Genomic DNA, 15,647 nt, shown 5'->3' with positions numbered 1-15,647 from the left:
TTATATAAAATATATTAACCATAGTTAATTGTTATAAATTTATTAATCAAATTTATTTTCATTAATTTAAGAACAAGTTAATTATAATTATTATTAGGTGTGAAATGACTAGTGATTTATACCCTCATTTTTAATTTTTTTGTGGGTAAACAGTACTCATCAAGAAAGGCTGTGATATAGTACTCAAACCCAGAAACTGCACATTCACTTTCCTTATTCCTTGAATAAGGAAAGTGACAACAAATGCTAGAGCTTTTGCATCTGTCGACAACACGTGTTCTCTGTGTGTTTGTTCCCCGACGCTAAAACCGCTATCGAGAACGTCACCGCCCTGGCTTGCCACGCTTGTTGTCAGTCCCCACAGACATTACATTTCTGTGTTAGTCCTACTGACATACTAAAGCAAAAGCCAAATTTGTTTATAAATAAATTATTTACCTAAACTGATGTCGTGAACATTCAAGAGCCGTATAATACATAGGTGTATAAGTTAGTCAATATACATTTGTGTTTCAATTTAATTGAAAACAAGAATTAAACAAAAATTAAAGAAAACGGACTAAAAAACGTAATAGATCGTTAGCTTAATTTAAATGACACTTATCTTACTACTGAATCAACCAAAGGTAAATCACTTTTAACGTCTAAAAATCGCACTGATACTGACATTACTATCGTTTATCGAGGAAAATCTCTATAATACACAATCCAACAAATTCATCAATTCCGTGTTGTCTGCTTATTCGTATTAAACATACGAATTTTTCAACCAACCACCCACATGTAAAATATGACACAAAAAGGAAAGTTAGGTGTCTACGGGACTACGGGTATCCGTATAAAACAGGACAGAAAAAAGAAAAATAATCTACTGGTAGAGGAAAGCCATTGAAATGAAAAAAAAAAATGTTAGACAAAAGCTTAAAACGTATTATTGACATTCTTTATTGTTTTATATATGTACGTATTATATTGCGAACGATTAATTATCGATAGGAAATGTGATGTTCTTTTTCCCGGTGACCATTAGGAACGACATAGGTACGTAAGAAATTTTCTTTGCGAATTTACTGCGGCACTCTACCAACGGGTTTTGACAGTCGCGTCGGGACATTTTTTACTTAAAATGACGTCAATAAGGCGTTTTGAAACATACATTTAATTTATTTTCCGTAAACGTTTCATTTGTTTTTGTAAGCTAACCTTCGTTTTGCACAAGGTGTAAAAACTAAAAAACACTACTTTGCGTGTAGGTAGTTGCTAAGTTGATATGGAAGATTCTAGGAGTTACAGTGAGGTTTTTGTATGTCAAGTATTAACCCAAACATTTAAATATCTAATCAGTTCTCGATAAGGTATCTATTCCAATTGTTTTAATAACAATCATTATTCAAATTATCATGGTGGAAATTAATTTCGGGCAACTAAATGTATATCTGACGAGTAGGCAGAGTAAAATGTTGCAAGTGTTTCTAGATAAATTATCAATCTTCATTTCATAAGATGGTCCAATCTCATTAGTCCAGTGGTTACTATCTAGTTTATAATCACAAAGGCCTGGATTCGAAAGTTTGATTGAACTATAAATTACTATGATGCTTTTCTTTCAACTCAGTAATAATTATCAGTTGGAATTCTCAGAGAATTAAGAACATTCTCTGGTTTCCTCGCGATGTTTTCCTTCACCGTTTGAGACACGTGATATTTTATTTCTTAAAATGCACACAACTGAAAAGTTGAAGGTGCAGACCCCGGACAGGATTCGAACCCACACCCTCCGGATTCGGAGGCAGACGTCATATCCACTGGGTTATCACAGCACGGTTTTGGATGTATACCCGTTTCTAATGTTTACTCAAGGGAGGGGGCACAAAATACGACTTGCGAAGTAACGTTACGTAGGCAAAGCGTACGTACTTGTGCTGAGTAAATACACCATTGTGTTTATATGGCTTTCAGTGGGCGGAGAGCTGAAAGTATCCATTCTTAAACAGACCTACGCTTAAGTGCCTCCTACGGTATCGACCTGTTGACGTCATGTTACCTCTAATTGCTTTTGCTTTCAAGAATGCGTTAACAACATTTAACAACATGAAACTCCGCCTGGCGTATATTTAAAAGCTTTGCGGTAAACGATCTGTTACATCCCTAAATTCTATATTCGTAATGCAGAGCTGTGACACAGATATAAATGTTCTGTCAGCAATATATCTGCTTTATAAACCGTAGCTCTGCCTCTAAACAGTCAGACGTTCTGGTGATTAGCCGAATTGCTGTCCAGCTACGGACCTGGTTTATGCCCGCCGGTCTGGACTAAGTATCAAGGCTAAGCCCCTGATAATACTAGCCGCCTATAGACCCTTTGCAGGTCCTCGCGAGTCGCAAAACGTAGTGATCCATAGTAATAGAGTTTGTTGTCGTATTTTGAACTATAGTTAAATTATAAACAATAAAACTCAGTTTCAGTTAACAAAGTGTTTTTTTTTTATAAACACCGAGAAGCCGAAACTAACAGATCGCTTGGCTAATTAACATATATTATTCAAGTACATGCCGCGAATAAGTTAAAAGCAAAAAGGTATGATGCTTAAACAACCATATTTTTAGAATTACGCAGACATTAAAGGATGACAACTAAATACTTAAACCTTTGCCATAAAACAACCCAAATGGAATTATAAATTGTATTATCCACGATCAATTTATTTATACACTAAGAACCTAGTATAGTGGGCAGATCTTCGTCATTTTATTTTTATTTAAAAAAAAATATATTAAAAAAAAAGAATATATGCCATATCTTTTTATAATATGACCAATATTCCCATTCCCTTCCAACTAGTCGGGAAAGACTGTGCTAGGAGTGGGTACGACAATTGACCAACGGGGCGGAGATCGAACCACCATCCCACGGTGATGAGTCCGACCGCTCTAACTATTGAGCTATTGAGGCTATAGAGCTGAAAGTGTGTCATCTCTTGCTGCTATCATTGTTAAGAATGGTTGGCAACTTTGGAATATGGCGGCTTTTGGGAGGTGGCAGGTTTTAAGGATCCACCGTTTTAATTATCTTAGTATAAAACTTAAATGTTTTGTTATTTTCTATACATCATGAGATATCATGTCTCTAGTAGCAATACACTTAGCTTAAAGGCAGTCCTTCGCTAGAGACCCTTTAAAGTATGATCTTTAACGGTGTTTTTCGAAGGGTTGCCACGAAACTACTACTGCTACTCCACGATTTTTATACTATTAGATATATTATGTACCTACAAAATCATCGTAAAAAGTGATCCGAACTCAGCAACTCGATTGAATGCACACATGCAAATTGAAACCCAAGACCACCAAGAATTAAACTCCTAAGTTGCCTACCTTACTCCTACTTAACTATGGTAGAAGAATGGGGCTGACCAACATTCAGCTATTATTCATCAGAGGTTCTCAATCTATAGATCGGGACACATCAGAAGTCAATTTTATTGTACACTCTTTGTTTAAAGATTCATAGAGACGCTTAACGGTGTGAGTATGCAAATATTGAAATATGTCGCATTGCAGTTGACAAATTAAGGAAGGTAAATATTTTGATTTCATATTTGTAAAGCTAGAAGTGTCTAATACCTGTAATTTGGGGACAGATAAGATTCGGAGTAGGTACTTAGTTATCTACAATAAAATATTCTGTCCGCATGTTTCGTCGGTCGAGCGTATAGTTACGTCATGAAACCATAAGCCCGTACAAGCGTGGCTTTACGTCTTTTCTGGTTATGAATAAATCATAATATTCATGACAACATTTTGAATGTGGCTTCATTTTCGGTTGTTGTATCAGGTTTTTCTTTTTTATTTATTTACCACCTAAACTTTGTACATAATTCTGTGCCTTAACCTAAGTTATGACACGAATGTTCCAATACAAAATTATATAAATCTGGATAGTTTAAAATTTTCGTCTGTTTTTTTATATTTTTTCTCCTATTTTTTATAGTTTTTAAGCTACCGCAATATCAGAGAAAACAAAAGAAAAAGCACCTATAGAAGTTGGACCTTAGATTTCAATCCAACCCCTGAGATCTGTTTTTGTTTAAAGTAAAAACTCAACCCCTAAGGCCTGATTTTTTATTATTCGACACAACTTTGAATTCAGTATTAAAAATTGTGCAACGGGCGTGATCGAACCTTAGTCCTCTCATGTTTAGGTCCGGCCTCATAACCGTAGAGGCTTAATTGCTTTTATCTATATAACTAACAAATAACCATAAACAAATATTTGACTTTGTTATACCTAATCTGAATTACTTACTAAAATTGCTAGTATTCCCAAACCATTCACAAATGGAACCGAAATAGCCTAATAACTAAAAGCCAGTAATACGATCGTTGCTCCACGTGCAATAAATGACCTTGTATTAAATAGGAATATGTAGATACTAGTTGTGCCACGCGGACTCACTCGCTTAGATCCCATTTCTGAGTCAACATCGGAATAAAAATTAGCCTATGTGCTAATTTAGATTATAATACTCGTAATCTATCTTGTGATCGAATCAGAAATGAGGAGATCCGCAGACGAACCAAAGTCACTGATATAGCTCAGCGAGTCGCGAAGCTGAAATGGCAATGGGCAGGCCACATAGTTCGAAGAGCCGATGGCCGTTAGGATCCCAAGGTGCTGGAATGGCGACCCGGCGCCGGAAAGCGCAGTGTTGGTCGACCTTCCACTAGGTGGACCGAAGACATCAAGCGGGATTGCTGGCAGCTCGAGAGCGTTGTGCTTGGAGGTCCATGCAAGAGGCCTATGTCCAGCAGTGGATGTCCATCGGCTGATAATGATGATGATGATGATGATGACTCTATCTCAAGGACTCAATCATCTTGGTCTGCCCAGCGATTTTGGCGTGTTTACGCCAACAATAATGTACATTGTATTTAAAGGGAATATGTAGATACTAGTTGTGCCCCGCGGTTTCGCCCGCGTATATCCCATTCCTGATTCAGTGTCGATATAAAAAATAGCCCGTTTTAATTCAGATTATAATCCACCTTAAGGATTTCCTCTTCATTTATATCAGCTATTCTGGCGTGATTACGTAATACATTCATTCAAAGTTTCGCTATTATAATATTCGCTGATCCCTGTGTAGATAATAGATATCTTTTTGCTATTCTAAACTATAATCCATATCTGTACCAAACATGCAGCTGTTATAGTGTGATTGATCCATCCATCCAAACTTTCACATTTCGAACTTTAAGTTTAAGTTTCCCGTTCCCATAAAAATACGGGGATAAAATAAAGACTACACTCACAAATAACGTGGCGTTCTGTTGTCTTTAAAATAATTTTCAAAATCGGTTCAGTAGATCCAGAGATTACCCCAAAGCTCCTATTCGCACGAGTTTTTTTAACGGACGTTAAAAAAGCGTTCAAATACAGCAAATGCATTCCCAAGTATATGTTCACACGTCAGCGTTTTAAAAACGCGACGCTTTTTTTCGAACTGTGTTGCATTTTCAATTTTGGACGTTGGAAATAGACCTTAATTTCCCGTATTCCTTCATACTATAGGTAAAACGCTTTTAATGTCCGTTAAAAAACTTTCGTCCGAATGAAGGTGAAGTGTACCTCTTCTCTTCATTATATTAATATAGATAACTAGCGGACGCCCGCGACTTCGTCCGCGTAAAAATTGATGTAAACTTCTCTACCTCTACCTTACCCTGCTCGTAAACCTACTCAACCCTACCCTACCCTACCCTACCCCTACCTTACTCCTACCCTACCGCTAACGCTAACCCTTCCTTCCCCCCACCTTACCCTACCCTAACCCTACCCGTAACTTATCCATACCCTATCCTACCCTACCCTAATCTACCCCTACCCTACCCCTACCTTACTCCTACCCTACCACTAACCCTAACCCTTCCCTACCCCTACCTTATCCCTACCCTAACCCTACCCTACCCGTATCCTACCCCTACCCTACCCGTACCCTACCCCCACCCTACCCTACCCTATACGTTCCATATCCTTCCCCTACCTCTACCTTGCCCCTACCCTACACTACCCCTACCTTATCCGTACCCTACCCTACACTTTCCCTAAATTACCCCTACCCTACCTCTATCCTACCCCTTCCCTACCTCTATCCTATCCCTACCCTCAGCAAAATTGGTCCAGCCTTTTGTGCGTGGTGCTATGACCAAAAGACAATAATTTCCCAAGCGACTTCTATGCTAATACTATAAAGAGGTAAAGTTTGTGTGGTTGTCGGGGGTAATCTCTGGATCTACTGGACCGATTTGGAAAATTCTCTTACCAATAGAAAGCTACATTATTTGCGAGTGTCATAGGCTATGTTTGGTCCTCATATTCATACGGGAACGGGAACCACGTAATTGAAACCGCGGGGCGTCATATAGCGGCATTTCTGCGACTTTCAGAAATTTTGTATTATCTCCGAAACTATATAACTAATTAACATACTGTAAAGGGCAAATCTTATCTCTATAATATCCTTGTGATTATTAAATCATTTATTTTGATAAGGATTTAAGTTTAGTTGTGTAAATAATGACGTAAACCTTAGTTTAAAATTTAAATAATTTATTAAAGTACTAAAGGTACTATATCTGCTAAAATATAAAAGATAGATATATGGTGTCGCGGACTTTTTTGTAGAACTTTTAATGGTTCAAAAAGCCTCCATACATTTATTTCAGTTATACGCAATGGTTGAGGCAGCGCATGCGAATAAGTAAGTTTTTCGGTCTGACCTGTAAGAGAAAACCCGCGATATCTCAGTAGTTATATATGATAGAAATATAAAATATAGCCTATAGCACTCCCCGATAACGTAGCATTCTACTGGTGAAAGAATTTTTAAAATCGGTCCAGTAGTTCCGAAGATTACCCCATTTCAAAAAAATGTTACAAACTTACAAACTTACAAACTTTACCTCTTTATAATATAAGTATAAGTATAGAAGTATAGATAATCATCATCTTCATATTCACCCTAGTTTACGACAAGCCGTACTCTATTAAGGCTTTTGAATAAAAGATTGATGAATTTGTAAAAACTTAACCCTTGTTTCCCATGCACTTTTTAATCAGTTTTATCCTATCACAATGGACTCTTTTTTTCCATTTCCTTACTAAAAAAAACTATGACGCGTATTTAAAATTTTCAACTGGAATTAAAAAAAAAATTAATAAAAGTTTTAAAAGTAATTGCAGAGAATAAAAATAAAGACTGTTTCTGATGTCACTAAAACATAATTTTTAATAATTACATCGAGCTTAAGCGAGTTACATATTAGCCAGATGGTTAAGTTTAAAAAGTAGCACGTTTTACTTTGGAGATGGATTAATTTTGGACATTTATACGCTTTACGCGTGCCGTGAAAGAAAAATAGAGTTTCATTTTTGAGTATGACCTCTTCAACACCACCCTTTATATTTGAAACGAGAATGGAGCAATGAGTACCGCATTAAAAGCACAGCGCAGATGTTAAATGTTTCAGATTTTGCACATCAGTTGTGCATTTTGTACGAAATTTCTAAAAGCACAGTGGGAATATGTCGTTATTTAAAATTAAATTCCAGGAAAACATTTTTAAAAGTTGAAGTTAAAATGTTTTCATTCAAAAAATTATGACTTTGAAGAAAAATCATCGGTACTCTTTAGCATAATAATAAACTCGTATGTTCGGTTGTCCGTCGTTATCATTAACATCTAATATTAATCTGCAAGAGTCACAGCCCTGAGGTCACCAACCTGCATTGAATCAACGTCATGGGTCTAAGCTCCATATTTCCTTTTCCTAGAAGGGAGATTTAGCCTTGTCCTGGGCCGTTAAATAATAAAATAGGTTAAAATATTACATGCATGAAGTATGAGACTTGGCTAAGTTGAGGTAAAGTTTGTATTGCGAATAAAGAAATAACAGTCCTTGAATGTACTATTCTAAAGCTTTGAAAGAGGATTTTATGCCTATTAATTATTACTGAATTATAATTGTTTATTTCAATCATTTATATTAATAGATATTAAAGGCAGGCGTGATAAGTCAGTGATATAGATAACAGAAACAACATGTATTGATTCCGCGTGCATAATCTGGTGAAAGGTGAAATGGAAAAAGTATCGAAATACTTGGAATCGAGTATCGAAATACTTGGAATCAGTTAATGGTTTAATAACGAAAACCTTTAAAGAATCTTAAGAAGCGTTGTTTAGCAGTTGATCGAGGCTCATATACAGAAGGCAGTTTAAACAGCGCATATTGTGAGGAGGTTTCTCATTCTTGAGCCCTGACAACCGGTTGCTTGGATGCTTAAACCCCGCAAGTGGATGATGTTTTCAATAATGATGGGAAAAAAGACATTAGAAAAACATAGAGGCCGAACACTAAAGCGAAATGCTTTAAATTATATCACCATTTTTCTTGCAACTTGGTGATTCTGGCAATTTGAAAACTTTCCAGTTTTAATCAGGCTAACTCAGCAGCACTATCCAGCTCAAAATTTTTCCTATTATCCTCAATGTCCCTCTAATCCGAGGTCAAGTCTCATAGGAGTCTTAAATAACAATCTGTTTTAGTCATCAGGTCTGGCCAAGGCAGAGCTTCTGACTTTAACCTCACGTGTCATTAAACAGCTTGCAGCAAATACACGATTAGAAACAAAAGCAGCAGTTACTTTAAAAACTTGTGATCAAAGTAAAGTTGTGTTTGGAGTAAACGATATTATAAGACTTGCAAAACCTGTTCGCTTTGTTCTTGACTCGTTAATTAGATTCTCTAATTAGATTAGAAATCCTTTGTGGAATTGGATAACCCACTAATCTCACAGTACACTCGAAACAAAACAAGCAAGACTTTTAGATTAACAAATTATTATGTTACTCGGAGATACGAGTAAATGCCACGTAATCGTAAATAAGAAAATTGAGCCTAGTTACTGACTATGACAATAAACAATGCTGTAACCATTCTAGTTTCGGGTTAGTATATTCTAAAAGAAATTATTTTTAAGGAATTCATTAAAAGCTCATTCATCAGAGGGAGCTATAAAAAGAGTGCATCGATTGTTTGTGCGATGTGTATCGAGTATCGATCAGGCATCAGGCCAGGGACGATAACTCCATTCTACTCTATTAATCACACGAAGTGTAATGAACGAGCATACAAGTTTTCGAAGAATTCAATTTGTAGCGGCTGGAATTGTTGATTTTGTCGTCACGTAATGTTATTTAGTCAACCCTATTTAATTTTTTTAAATCAAGAACAATGAACAATAAACGATATATCTTTACAATATGTTAATAAGTAATTATATCGCACAGTCATACTAATCTATACTAATATTATAAATCCGAAACCGAACCGATCAGAAACTACAGGCAGATTTCATTTTTGGGAAGCTCCATTATCCCCGGGTGCTGTAGGCTAGGTATATTTTATCCCCGTGTTTCTACGGGAACGGGAACTACGCAGGTGAAACCACGAGACGTCTGTTAATAATATAATAAGTGTGAAAGATTGTGAGTATGGGTGTAAGTTATTCTTAGTAAAGACAACTAGATGCAATCGAATGAAATTTGGCAAATTAGAATATAATCAGGAATAACACATAGGCTAAAGAGTTACTGTGGAATAGTAAAAAAGTTAGTACACAGTACAGCTAGTAGAGTAAGGTTGAATTTGGTAAACATTTCAAATGAACTTTTAAATTATCTAAAAAAATCATTTATTTAATACTTAATTTTATTAAATTTCTAAACAAGTATTACAACTATACTTAATATGTAATACATATTATGTATTGTATATAAATACAATACATAATATGTAATGTAGTTACAACATTGGTAAAGCTTTGGTCATATAATAGGCTCAGCTTGTTGTTTAAGCATGTATTTGGTAAATTTTGTAGGTGGTAGGTACTGAGAAATAGCTATTAGTGAAACTTTTTCTTTACAATTTGTTTACATTATTTTAAATTCACCTATCAGATGTGTCACTTGTCATGATTGTCAATGTCATTTGTTATTCATCGGTCAATTGTCAAAGTCATCTGTCAACTGTCAAATAATTGTCTACATTGTCTAATACCTATAACTTTTAATTTTGCTAACAAATTTCTCAGTTCTGGGATCGAGCAATTTATCATATAATTTCGAGAAAAATATATATATATATATATATATATATATATATATATATATATATATATTTTTCTTTAATTATGTTGTAACTTGTAGTTTTTATTACTTCACTAAGTGTGTAGTTCTAATTGTCTTAAGACCTAAATTAGTTTAAATATTAGTATAGTAAATTATACAACTATACTAATAATTAAACACATTTAACGTTTGTTGTTTAATTGTTGTGTTATTCTAAAATTTAGATCAGCTGAAGTTTACAGTATATAAAATATAAGCTTTGTATTCTGAGCAAATAAGTATTCCAAGTATGATCATATGAATCTGTAGGTATGTTTTACGTGGAATAACTTAATCTTATTTATTAACTGACTATTGATGTTTGGTAGGCTCAATAGTATATTGATGTATAAATACTTTGTTTTTTCTTTGTGTCCAGCATAATACATCTTTTCAATGATATTTTAAACTAGTTATATACCCTTTGTTTGCCTATTTAAGTAGATTATTTTCATAAATAGCTTTGTACATGGATATAATTTGTATTTATAATTGTTTATGATTTAAGCAAAGCGATTTCCTACAGAATTTGTTGGTAGGTGGAGGAGAAATACCATTAAACCTTTAGTCTTAGTTAATTATATATACATATTATTTAATATTTTTAACATATATTATTATTTTATAATTTATTATATTTATATTACTATATTTTTAGTATATTTATTATTATCATTTAACTGAATAATATATTGTTTTAGTATGAACCAATATAACTTTGATCTGAATGAAAGTAGCTCGGGTAATGAAGATGTTTATGTGTCAGACTCGTCGCAGTCTGGCTGTAGTGACAGCTTTCACAGTGCGGCTATGCCGCTTAATTCTGCTCTGGATGTTACATTTTCATCTTTTCGCAAAAATTTTAATGTAGTACATATTAATGCGCAAAGCATTCCCTCGCATTATTCTGATTTATTGACTTCATTTGAAAGTACGGATATTCATGCAATTTTAGTATCAGAGTCTTTTCTAAAACCTTGTCTACCTTCTACTTCTTATAGTTTGCCTGGCTTTCACCTCATTAGGAATGATCGTACGGGAAAGGGTGGCGGTGGTGTGTGTATTTATCTGCGTAGTCATATCCCATTTAGTATTTTAGATAAATCTCCATCGGCATACTCTGAATCATCTGAGCATTTATTTATTGAAGTACAGTTTAGTTCTAAAAAGCTTCTTCTTGGTGTTTTTTACTGTCCTTCTCTGCATATTAATTATTTCAGCAGCTTTGAAAATTTACTGGAATTATATTCGTCTACTGTTGACCATACTATCATTATGGGTGATTTTAACACTTGTCTCATTAAAAATGATCATCGCTCTAAACGCTTAATGTCGATAATTAATAGTTGTAATCTAGCCTTTCTCCCTACACATGCTACTCATTTCTTTCCCAACTGTATTCCTTCCCAATTAGACCTTATGATTGTTTCTTCTTCCAACCTTATTGCCAGTCATGGACAACTCCCTGCTGAGGCTTTCTCTTACCACGATTTGATTTATCTGTCCTTCAGAATACGTCCACCTAAGGTAAAGCCAAGTATAGTTATGCGACGTAGCTTTCGAAATTTTGACAATGACAAGTTTATGGAGGATCTCGGTAACATCGATTGGGACCCTATTCTTGATGCTTCAACTGTAGACGAGAAACTGAACATTTTTAATTCTTTATTGACCGATCTGTTCGACGTTCACGCTCCAATAAGACCAATTAAAATTAAACATCTACCTGCCCCATGGCTTACTTCTGATATTAAGTTGTTAATGTTTAGCTGCTAAACGTAAATATAAATTTCACCCAAATGATTACAATTGGGAAAAATATAAAAAACTTCGTAACCAATGTAACAGAGTGTGTCGTGATGCACAGCGAGAATATATCCATTCTTCCGTGGACCAAAATAATTCCGGTAAGACTTGGCAGTTTTTAGCTTCGCTTGGAATAGGTCGGCAGTGCCTTCAGGATTTGCGTATCACTGATTTGGACAGTATAAACAAACATTTTGCTACTACTATTCCTTTTGATATGCTGACTAAACTTGGTACGCTTAATCACCTGAGGTCTTTGCCTACGCATGGTGGTCCTGAGTTTGAGTTCACTCTTGCTACTGCGGAGGAGGTGAAAAAACATATCTTTGCCATCAACTCAGATGCAATTGGCAGTGATGGCATTAGTAGAAAAATGATAATTACTTCGCTTGACTGTATTCTGCCAGTTTTGTGTCATATACTAAATTTCTCGCTTTCTTCTGCTACATTTCCCTGCTCATGGTGTAAAGCCTATGTGGTTCCTATTCCTAAAATTAATAAACCTTTAACTCCTTCTAATTATCGTCCTATTTCTATCTTACCTTTTCTTTCAAAAGTTCTTGAGCGTATTGTACATGAACAACTTAGTCTTTATTTAATTAGACATGATATTTTAAGCCCAGTTCAATCAGGTTTTCGGTATGGGCATAGCACAACTACAGCCTTAGTTAAAGTCTGTGATGATATTCGCTTAGCTATTGATAAAAAATTCCTTACCATTATTGCACTTTTAGATTTTAGCAACGCTTTTAACACCGTAGACTTTGATTTACTTTTAACTTTATTGAGAATTTGTGGTATGTCTCAATTTGTGGTCAATTGGTTTCAAACTTATTTATATAATCGTCAACAATGTGTGCGTTTAGATAATAGGCTATCTTCGTTTATTAATCTTAATTCTGGCGTGCCTCAAGGTGGTATTCTTTCTCCTCTTCTATTTTCCGTCTACATAAATTCTGTTACATCAGTCTTATCATCTTCTCATCATCTGTACGCTGATGACTTACAAGTGTATTTATCTGTTCCTATGGATGATCTACATAATTCTATTAATGTTCTGAATACTGAGTTAAATAAAGTTAGCGCTTGGTGTCGGTCATTTGGGGTTCAAGTGAATGCAAGTAAGTCTCAAGTGGCTATTATAGGTTCTTCTTATTTCTTTTCTTCTATATCCTTTGATACGTTACCACCAGTTTCAATTGATGGTGCAACAATACCTTTTAGCAGTACAGTCAGAAATTTAGGTTTAATTATAGATAACAACATGTCTTGGGTACCGCAAGTAACAGAAGTTAGTCGCAAAATTTTTTCAGCTGTCGGATGTCTTAGACGATGGAAAAACTTTTTACCAATTAAAACTAAACTTTTGTTAGCTAATACTTTGTTGTTACCAATTTTAGATTACGCGGATGTCTGCTATTTAGACTTGTCGGAGACTTTGCTAAATAAATTGGAAAGGCTACAAAACTTGTGTATACGGTTCATCTTTGGTCTACGTAAATTTGATCACGTGTCTCAGTATCGTGCTCAATTACAATGGCTGCCAATCCGATCCCGTAGAAACTTACACGCACTTTCGCTCTTATATTCTGTTTTATATAATCCTCGAACGCCACCTTACTTGAAAGAACGATTCAACTTTGTTGGTAGAAATGTTGAGTGCAATTTACGGGCCAGGGATGAAAACCGTTTACAATATACAGTATGCCATTCAGTGAAGTTTCAAAAATCATTTACAGTTAAAACAGTCAGCCTGTGGAATGAGCTACCGAGTGACATAAGACAGTCCGCGTCTCTAAGCATCTTCAAAGATCGTGTTAAAAAGTACTACTTATCTACTATACTATAATAATTATTATTTAAGTAGTTATGTTTATTTATTATGTATAATTATGTATCATATTTATATATTTATTATGTATTTAGGTGTACTCATATTATTTTTTTTATTATTTATGTATATTTAGTATGTAATTGTATATGTAGTTTAATTTAATATATTATTTTAATAGTTTAATTATTATAGGTATGTTATATTGCACTATCCGCTTTCCTTTCTTTAAATATTTTATTTAAGGTTGTCTGGAGGAGATCGCTTTTAGCGATAAGACCGCCTTTGCGCATCTTACTTATCTATTCTTTTTTTTTTCTTCTCTTTTTTGTATCTTATTTGTGTGCAATAAAGTATTAAAATAAATAAATAAATAAAACTATTGTACTTGTCAGACCACCTGGTAGATTTTGGCTTTTATCACACTTAGCCATATCTCGCCAAATCCAAATCAATTGAGATAATTCCTTATCATTTGATAGTTTATATAATATTCGCTCAAAGCTGATTAGGTCATCATCCAATCAAAAATAAAGATTAGTAAAAAGTATACCCATAGATAGATGTACACATTTTAAATACGGGTCACCACGTTGTATTACAATAGGTAATCTTACAATACATCGAATATACTATAACATCTGCTCAGTTAAGTATTTTTCTGGTCAGTAATTCATTAATTAACCAATAATTTATTTATTCAGGCCAAAGTCTTTGGACTTCGTGTAGTAAATCTTCCTAGTAGAGTGATTAATTATTCATTAAATGATCTAATAGTATTTTTGTCCTTGGTTCTAAAAACTATTTGGCATTTTTGTGAGCATTCTGAAGTGATTTAAGGCTGAATGTTAAAATTGTGACAGTGGTGAAGATTTTTCGAGAATTTAACGTAGATAAAATCTTTACTTGATTTTTACGAATATGTGAATGTCACATCAACGTCTGTGACAGACATGTAGAATTGATTGACGTGAAGAAGCATATTCTTAATGTGGTATAGATGTTTTATTTTCTGAAGACGGTAGTAGTGACAGCACTAACGCACTTCTTAGTCCTGTGTAAACTAAAACAACTTCAGCAAAGCAGAACATGCATTGTTAAATTATCAAAAGATATACAGGGGCAGGCGTGAGACATAGAAACCTGATTAGGCACAAAAAACCTTTGCTTAGCAACCAGACAGATGTAAATTTTTATATACATGTTTCTGTATTGCCGAAGCTATTTCGGTTTCGCACACAAACGCGCCTTTCTGTATCCATAACACTACATCCAAAATCAAACAGTCTTCCGAAAATATAATAATTATACGTGACACCAGAGTTGAAAAAAAAGCAAACGAAGTAAATCTCAATAGGAAATTGGACACAAATATGGCGGAACCGAAGTAAGACTAAATCACAGAGAAGTAGTATCTGTTTTTATTGCCAAATTCGAGGAATGATTTACTGAATTAAACGCAACACTAACTTTAGACGAAAGGCCAACATTTGGCCGTGAATATCTCGTTGACGTCAGTAATACCTACTCTGATAAATAATTCCAGGATAGCTTCAATGTCGCAGCAAACTCAGATGGACACGAATTGAGTTAAAGCAATTACTTCGTATTATGTTTAATCTAAAGGTTAAAATGTTAATCAACAACAATGCAAGGAGTTGATTGAATGATATTCTTTTATTTTGGTGATAACTGACAAGATGTAAGATTGCAGACCGGTATTTAATGCAACTACAAATGTGTTATTATTATAAACAATTAAATTAAATGCATTAGTA

General features: G+C 34.5%; 1 protein-coding gene across 3 annotated transcripts in view; it reads right to left on the bottom strand.

Annotated features, from left to right (window-relative positions):
• Positions 1–15,647, bottom strand: part of LOC112045022 (protein numb) — a 64,056-nt gene that overhangs the window by 15,139 nt on the left and 33,270 nt on the right. The window lies entirely within an intron of this gene.

This window comes from Bicyclus anynana, chromosome 9 (genome assembly GCF_947172395.1).
Source record: "Bicyclus anynana chromosome 9, ilBicAnyn1.1, whole genome shotgun sequence".
NCBI lineage: Eukaryota > Metazoa > Arthropoda > Insecta > Lepidoptera > Nymphalidae > Bicyclus > Bicyclus anynana.
The sequence above is the reverse complement of the archived record's forward strand: the minus strand, read 5'-3'. Positions and strand labels throughout refer to the sequence as shown.